Here is an 8,722-nt window from a genome sequence, read left to right on the forward strand (position 1 = left end):
TGATGTTCTCCACGGCTTGCAGCCTGATCCCTTCTAAAGCATCTTTTTCCACAGAATAAGCAGCTTCGGAACCTGATTCTGCCGAAGCTACTACTCTTATTGATCCGGTTTTAGCTTCCTCCGGAGTTATTGCTTCGTCACCGAATAATAACTTGAATGGAGTAAAGCCTGTAGACCTTGATATTGTTGTATTGTGGCTCCACACCACTTTGATTAATTGATCTGGCCACTTTCCCCTGGGTTGATTGAAGATTAACTTCATTATTCCTGTCATTATAATGCCATTGGCTCTTTCAACGAGTCCGTTTGACTCCGGATGCCTAACTGATGCAAAATGGATCTTCGTACCAATTTGATCACAAAAATCCCTGAAAGCTTCGGAGTCAAACTGTGTTCCATTATCCACAGTGATAGCCTTTGGTACCCCGAAACGACAAACAATATTCTGCCAGAAAAACTTTTGGACGGTGGCCGAAGTTATTGTGGCTAAAGGCTTTGCCTCAATCCATTTAGAAAAATATTCCACAGCCACTACAACATATCTTAGGTTCCCTTGGGCCGGTGGTAACGGACCTAACAAGTCAAGGCCCCACCTTTGCAATGGCCAAATGGGTTGTATGAGCTGTGTTAAGGACGAAGGTTGTTTTTGATCTCTTGCACATTTCTGACAACCTTCGCACTTTTGAACCAATTCTGCTGCATCCGAAGCTGCCTTCGGCCAATAAAACCCTTGGCGGAAATTTTTTCCAAGTAACGGCCTAGATCCAATGTGAGATCCACACAGGCCTGCATGTATTTCTTTCATTAACTCTATACCTTCGGTTCTGGATAAACACTTGAGTAGCGGAGCACAAACTCCATGCTTGTACAACTCCCCTTCTATCATGACATATGGACGAGCTCTTGCCTCTATCCTCTTGTTATAAGCTTCGTCATCTGAAAGGAATTTACCCTGAAGGTAAGAGATGATCTCAGTTCTCCAATCTTCGCTATAAACAGGAGATATATTGAGGACTGCTCTTTCAAGAAGTTCCACCGAAGGTGCTTTTATTGTTTCGAAGAACACATCCGAAGGTAAGGGCCGCCCCTGTGCTGCTGACTTAGCTAGCAAATCAGCATGCTCATTTTGTCCTCGAGGGATATTTTTGACAGAAAATCCCTCGAAGGAAGCTTCAACTCTTCGAACCATATCCAAATACTTTTCAAGCTTCGGATCTTTAGCCTTGCAACTCTTGTCAATATGACCCGAAACAACTTGGGAATCAGTTTTAAGTATGGCCCTTCTGATTCCCATTGCTTTTAGCTTCCGAAGACCTAGAAGCAAGGCTTCGTACTCGGCAATGTTATTTGTGCAACTAAAATCAAGTTTTGCCGCATAGCAAGTTTTAACTTTGGAAGGTGAAACCAACACAGCAGCCGCTCCCGCTCCGAAGGTTCCCCAAGACCCATCGCAAAACACTGTCCATGCTTCGGCGTCTTTATTTGTTTCTTCCTCCTGAGCCCCTGGCGTCCAGTCAGCAATGAAGTCTGCTAACGCCTGGGACTGAATCGAAGATCTATGAACATATTCAATGCAAAATTCATTGAGCTCTGCAGCCCATTTTCCAATCCTTCCAGTAGCTTCTCGATTTCTCATAATATCCTTCAGAGGTTGTGAAGAAGGAACAATTATGTTGTAAGCTTGAAAATAATGCCGAAGCTTCCTGGATGCCATCAAAACAGCATATAACACCTTCTCTAATTCTGTGTAGTTTTTCTTTGATATACTAAGAACTTCAGATACAAAATACACTGGGACCTGCTTCCTGAGTTGGCCATCATACTTCTCCTGGACAAGTGCTGCACTTACCGCTGAGTGCGAAGCTGCCACATATAATAACAAAGGAGCCCCTGGCGTAGGTGGAGTTAGTGTTGTTAGATCTATCAAATACTGTTTCAGCTCTTCGAAGGCCTTCTGCTGGATTGGTCCCCATTGAAAGACTTCGGCTGACTTCAGCACTTCGAAGAATGGTAAGTTTCTCTCTGCTGATCTGGATATGAATCTATTGAGAGATGCCAACCTTCCTGTCAATCTTTGAGCCCCCTTTTTTGTAGTTGGTGGCTCCATCCGAAGTATAGCTTCAATCTTACTTGGATTAGCTTCAATTCCCTTTGTTGAAACCAAGCATCCTAGAAATTTCCCCTTCTTTACTCCGAAAACGCATTTTTCTGGATTCAACTTTAAGCCAGCTTGTCTGAAACTGGCGAAGGTCTCCTGCAGATCAGCAATATGATTCTCCTGTTTCGTGCTTTTTACAATGATGTCATCAACATAAGTTAGCACATTTCTGCCTATCTGAGACTGGAGAACCTTCGCAGTCATTCTGCTGAAACTTCCTCCAGCGTTTTTGAGCCCCTCAGGCATCCGAAGATAGCAATATGTGCCACTTGGGGTTATGAAGCTAGTCTTCGGCTCATCTTCCTTCTTCATCCAGATTTGATGGTAGCCTGAATAACAGTCTAACAGACTCATGAGCTCTGAAGAAGTTGCTGCATCAACTAAAGAGTCTATCCTTGGCAATGGGAATTCATCCTTAGGACAAGCCTTGTTGAGATCTGTAAAATCGATACACATGCGCCACTTGCCATTGGCCTTTTTTATCATAACAGTGTTAGCTAGCCATTCTGGGTACTTTACTTCTCTGATAACTCCTGCAGTGAAGAGTCTTTTGACTTCGTTACGAGCACCTTCGGCCTTATCATCCGACATTTTCCGAAGCCTCTGTTTTCTGGGCTTGAAGGATGGGTCAACATTGAGCGAGTGTTCAATAACATCCCTATTTACTCCGCAGAGATCACTGGCTGACCATGCAAAAACATCTTTGTTGTTGAACAAAAACCTTATCAAGGTTTTCTCCTGCTCTTCGAATAATTGAGAGCCCAACAGCACCTTCTGGTCTGCTATGTCCTCACATAAGAGCATAGGCTTCGGCTGATCTGCCGAAGCTGCTTTCTCCCTTCTGAATTTGTACTGTTCACAAGCTTCAACTCCATCTATGTTATGGATTGCTTTTGAGTCAGTCCAGTTTCCTTCGGCCCTTCTGGCGGCTTCCTGACTTCCATGAATAGCGATGGGTCCTTGATCCGAAGGTATCTTCATGCAAAGATAGGCAGGGTGAAGAATTGCTTCAAAAGCATTGAGGGTGCCGCGACCAATAATTGCATTGTAGGGGTATTCCATGTCAACAATGTCAAACACAACTTGCTCAGTTCTAGTGTTGTTGATGAACCCGAAGGTCACTGACATGGTGATCTTGCCCAGTGCTACAATCTGTCTTCCTCCGAAGCCACAGAGAGGATGTGTAGCATCATGAATCTTATCTTCTGGCTCTTGCATTTGTCTGAAGGCCTTAGCAAATATGATATCAGCTGCACTGCCTGTGTCAACCAAGACATTGTGGACCAGAAATCCTTTGATAACACAAGAGATAACCATGGCATCGTTGTGTGGGTAATCCTTGAGCTGAAGGTCCTCTTGGGAGAAGGTAATAGGAATGTGAGACCATCTTGACTTGATGAAGGGTCCTTGCACCCCAACATGTTGTACCCTTCTCTGTGCTTCCTTCTTTTGTTTCTTGTTAGCTGGCTCTGAGGACGAACCACCTGTGATTGGGAGCACCAGCTTCGGGTCCGAAGCAGCTCCAGCTTGGTCGTTGATCGAAGCCATCAGCTCAAAAAGTGGAAGTGAGTTCACCGGAGGTGGGCGCCAATGTTGGGGACTTGTTCTCAAATGCTATGAATTAAGAACAAGGCAACATAAAATGTTAAATGTTAACGTCCTTCGTCCATGAAACATTATTCCCTTGAGGATAATGAGCCTTGGACGAAGGTTAATGAGAATATAATTACGAAGCTTAAGTCTTCGTAATAAAGTTTCAATAGACTGTATAAAATAACATAAAATAAAGGGTATAAAAGGGTAAATAAATCATAAACGAATTATATTATATTTACTTAATATATAAAATCATTGAATACAATAATACCTCTGCCTTGGCAAAGGTTGATTCCTGAAAGATGCGATTGCAATTACCAAAAAGCGTGAACAGTAAAGGAATACTGTTCACTATTTATAGGCACAGGACACAGCCTGTGAGAAATTACAAGTATGCCCCTTATAAAAGTTTACATCATTGACTCAGACCTTTATGGACTAAAAGGTCATTCTATCTTTAAGTCGGTTTGTAATACCGAAGCTTCATGATTAGGAACCTTCGGCCATCTTATACACACAGCTTCAGCCGAAAGCCGCTTCTTCCTAGGAGACCTTCGGCGACGAAGCATAGACCCAACAAGGTCCATCGCCTCGACACTCTTCAAAGCCAGTTGTTCGTTTGAACGACACAACATGGCCTGATGGTGTTGCAACACGGCCCAGACGTCGCGCTCACGATGAATGAAAATCGACTTGGTCGCGGACTTCGCATAAGCCCCTGTAAAGGAGAAGAGCCACATCATCACACCACTCAGCGGAAGGGATCTCTAGCGCTAAGGAATGATTCCCTTACCCGATCTATTGTTCGGAATTCTGACCACATCTACTTCTCCTTTGCGTCATCGAGGACGAAGTAGGGGTTGCCCTCAGTGCCATCTATGTCACGGTCGGCCCTTCCCACGTCGAGAGGTATAGTCCAGCGCGAACAAGGTCACCACCCACCCCGATGATGGGGGTGGGATGATATGCTCCTCGACTGATTCCCCAGGTCGCCTCGAGGGACTGGGCCCCCTCGAAGTTAGCCGCCTCGGGGCTCCGGGTGGCATCTGGGGTGTCGGGGATGCCGCGTAGGAGGTCCGAGACGGTGGGCGATGCCATGGTCGACGTTGCGTCTGCCACCCCCGCCGCCTCCTCGGTAGAGATCACTAGGATGGCCTCGACCAGTGGCGCCGGAGGGGCCATGGCCGCCTCTGCGACAGTAGCATCCTACCCGGCCTACCCACTGAGGACAATCCGGGTCGCTTCGGCACCCTGTTGGATGGCCTCCTTTCCTTGGCAGCGTCGAGCCACACGTGGGAGCGGGATGTGGCCCTGGTCGACGTCCTAATGTTGCGCTTCACCGCATTGGTAGCGGTTAAGGTCGGCTTGTGGGCTCGGCGCTTAGTGCTAAAACACAACAAAGGAAAGGTCACAGAGAGACCTCGAGTACAAAGAAGCTACGCTCATAGTTCAGCAGCTTACCCCGGACCGAGGTACGACATCCACGTCCACCCTCGGCTTCCGGCTCCTTGGGCCCCTTTGCCCCGTGGTGGGCACTTGGAGCGGTACGATGACTTTTTCCTCCACGATCCCCATGGCAGGCACCTGAGGCAGGGTAGCGGTCTCTCCTCCATGGCCCATGCCTCATCTATGGCTATGAGGATGGGGTCCGACTTGGCTGACGTCCGCGCCTCGGATAGGGACGCTGTCAGCCCCTGCGTGGGTACGTCTGCGCCAATGAATGGGCCTGCCGAGGCTAACGCAGACCAAAGTTCAGCCTCGAGGCTGAAGCCCAGTCGGACCTCCATGCCCTCATTGTCATCATCGTCATCATCATACTCTATGCTGGGAGAGGCCTCCCGTAGCATCCCCTCCCTTGCCCGTGCCATGCGGCACTTCTCCAATGTGTCGTGGGCTAGCATCTTTTTATGGGCCCACTTCTTGTCTGCATCTTTCTTCTTCTCCTCGATAGCCAAGCAACGCACCGCCCTACCAGCCGCGTCCTCCAGAACTGGGGTCGGGCGGTTCGATAGCCCCGCAATCCCTACAAAAGGGATGGAAGGGATGAGACGAGAAGGAAATGGCTAGAAACTGAAGGAAAAGACCAAAAACTCACTAGGGACACATAGCTTTGGTCAGGGCACATCGGGACAGGAGTGGTGTAGTCCTCCCCACCGCCCCTTTCACCCACCGGAGGAGTTCATTGGTGGAGAGGGTGGCCGAGGCCATCGGAGAGCTTTCGACAGAGGCATCCGACGTCATCTCGTCCAGACGAAGCCGACACTCGGTCAGCGGCAATACCCTCCTCCAGTGGAAAGCGATGATGACCCCGGCCATAGTAAGACCACGCTCCTGGAGCCTACGCAAGGCGTCCAACAGCGGGTTCAGCTGGGCCTGAAGCTCTCGAGGGGAGCCCCACCGCCAGTGTTCTGCCATCGCAAAGACAACACGCTGCGTATATGCCGGCAGCCGCCCATCGTCGTTGCGGAGGTAGAACCATCGACTCTGCCACCCCTTGTTTGATGAGGTGAGGATGGCAGGGATGTACAGTTATGCTCGATCTGAGCGCGGCAGGAGCATGCAGCCACCAGCCCGAGCCGTGTGGCGCACCTTCTTCACGTTGGAGGAGAGGGAGAACGCCTCTGTGTGGAAGAGGTGGAGCTAGGGTTGAATTTGTGGAGCTCCACCCCGTAGTAGTGTAGGAGCGCCCGCATGAAGTGACTCGCTGGCACCCCGAACCCTCGCTCGTGGAAAGCGATGTCGCCCGGCGCATTCCACTTGGGCTGCAGGCCATGGGAGCGGGGGCGAAGTAGCCCGACGTCCACCAACGCCTCTAGATCCTCGTCGGTAACTGAGGAAATGAGCCATGGGTCGCAAGGAGGGAGAACACTCAACTTCTTAGCCATTGTAGCCAACGAAGAAGATGGGAGAAGAGCGCATGAGTTTTTTGCGGCTAAGGCAGAAGGAGGCTAGGGCAGGAAAGCAAGAGAGGGAAGTAAAGAACCGAAGAGCCCCTCTCGGGTGAATTTATAGGGGCGAGCAGAATCACCGAGGCGTGGGCTGAGCCATCCTGAGTCCAAACCAGGAATGGGCTAGGTCGCTTCGAAATCCACGTGCACGCGTGCCGCAACGATCGGCCTACGGGCCGAAGCTTCCCATCGCATTAAATACCCACTCTTCCTGACGTCAGCCAGCTAGCACCGCTTCACATAACGCATCAAAAGATGCACCCCTCTCCCACTCTCTCATGTGCCTCCTTTTCCACTTTGCAGGTAGCAGAAGAGGGTGTCTCCACCTCGGGCTTCCTTCCTCGAGAAAGAAGAGGAGAGACCTCACCTACTGCTCAGGGGTTAGAAGGTCAAGCCCCCGGTAAGGCTCGGGAGATTGCCCTAGAACACATGGGCTCTAGGCCCGTTATTGATCAGTGGTTCGAAGGTTGGCCCCTCGGAAGGATATCACAATCGCCCCAGAACATAGTCAGGGATGACTATGGGTATGTTCGTACACATCAAAGGCTCAGGCTATGATCCCGAGATACCCTAAGACATATCTGAGACCCTTGAGAGAGATTCGTGATGGTATCCCATCGGGGGGAGGCAATCGAGCCCTTGGACCCCATCAAATGGGATCGGGACCAGGCGAATCACCCACAGGTACTTTTGGGGCACGTCTCTGGACCACTAGTTGACTCCTATCAAACGGAGATCAGGCCTTCGCTCGGGTTACCCGTTAGTAGCTCACTGGAGATGTCATGCTCGTTGTCCACCGAGAGCAGCATCGCGTGGTCCCCCTCTTCCTCTTTCCGGAGAGGCGACAAAGAGGCGTGAAAGGGAATTAGACTTACATCTAGTTCCTAAATAGTTTTGGTGGTTGAATTGCCCAACACAAATAATTGGACTAACTAGTTTGCCCAAGTGTATAGATTATACAGGTGTAAAAGGTTCACACTCAGCCAATAAAAAGATCAAGTTTTGGATTCAACAAAGGAGCAAAAAGGCAACTGAAGGCACCTCTGGTCTGGCGCACCGGACTGTCCGGTGTGCCACCGGACAGTGTCCGGTGCACCACCGGACATGTCCGGTGCACCACCGGACATGTCCGGTGCACCAGAGGACTCCAACTCGAACTCGCCACCTTCGGGAATTTCCAGAGGCACTCGCGCTATAATTCACCGGACTGTCCGGTGTACACCGGACAGTGTCCGGTGTACACCGGACAGTGTCCGGTGCGCCAAGGAGGAGCGGCCTCAGGAACTCGCCAGCTTCGGGAATCTCCAACGGCTAGTCCGCTATAATTCACCGGACATGTCCGGTGTGCACCGGACTGTCCGGTGCAACTCCGGAGCAACGGCTATCTCCGCGCCAACGGCTACCTGCGACACATTAAATGCGCGCGCAGCGCGCGCAGAAGTCAGGCGCGCCCATACTGGCGCACCGGACAAGGAACAGTACATGTCCGGTGTGCACCGGACATCCAGGCGGGCCCAGAAGTCAGAAGCTCCAACGGTCAGAATCCAACGGCAGTGATGACGTGGCGGGGGCACCAGACATGTCCGGTGTGCACCGGACTGTCCGGTGCGCCATCGAACAGACAGCCACCCAACGGCCACTTTTGGTGGTTGGGGCTATAAATACCCCAACCACCCCACCATTCATTGCATCCAAGTTTCCCACTTCTCAACCACTTACAAGAGCTAGGCATTCAATTCTAGACACATACAAAGAGATCAAATCCTCTCCACTCAAGCTTTTAGTGACTAGCGAGAGAGAGATTTGCCGTGTTCCTTTGAGCTCTTGCGCTTGGATCGCTTTCTTTCTTTCTCACTTGTTCTTGTGATCAAAACTCAATTGTAACCAAGGCAAGAGGCACCAATTGTGTGGTGGCCCTTGCGGGGAAGTTTTGTTCCCGTTTGATTGAGAAGAAGAAAAGCTCACTCGGTCCGAGGGACCGTTTGAGAGAGGGAAGGGTTGAAAGAGACCCGGCCTTTGT

General features: G+C 50.2%; 1 long non-coding RNA gene across 1 annotated transcript; it reads right to left on the reverse strand.

The window, feature by feature from the left end:
* Positions 1-4,382: 4,382 nt before the first annotated feature.
* Positions 4,383-5,592, reverse strand: LOC111591295 (uncharacterized). The gene is made up of 3 exons (XR_002750455.2): positions 5,216-5,592; positions 4,548-5,140; positions 4,383-4,472 (listed from the first exon to the last, which is right to left on the reverse strand). It is a non-coding gene; the product is annotated as an uncharacterized lncRNA (long non-coding RNA).
* Between the last annotated feature and the right edge of the window lie 3,130 nt (positions 5,593-8,722).

This window comes from Zea mays, unplaced genomic scaffold, assembly GCF_902167145.1.
Source record: "Zea mays cultivar B73 unplaced genomic scaffold, Zm-B73-REFERENCE-NAM-5.0 scaffold_249, whole genome shotgun sequence".
Taxonomy (NCBI): domain Eukaryota; kingdom Viridiplantae; phylum Streptophyta; class Magnoliopsida; order Poales; family Poaceae; genus Zea; species Zea mays.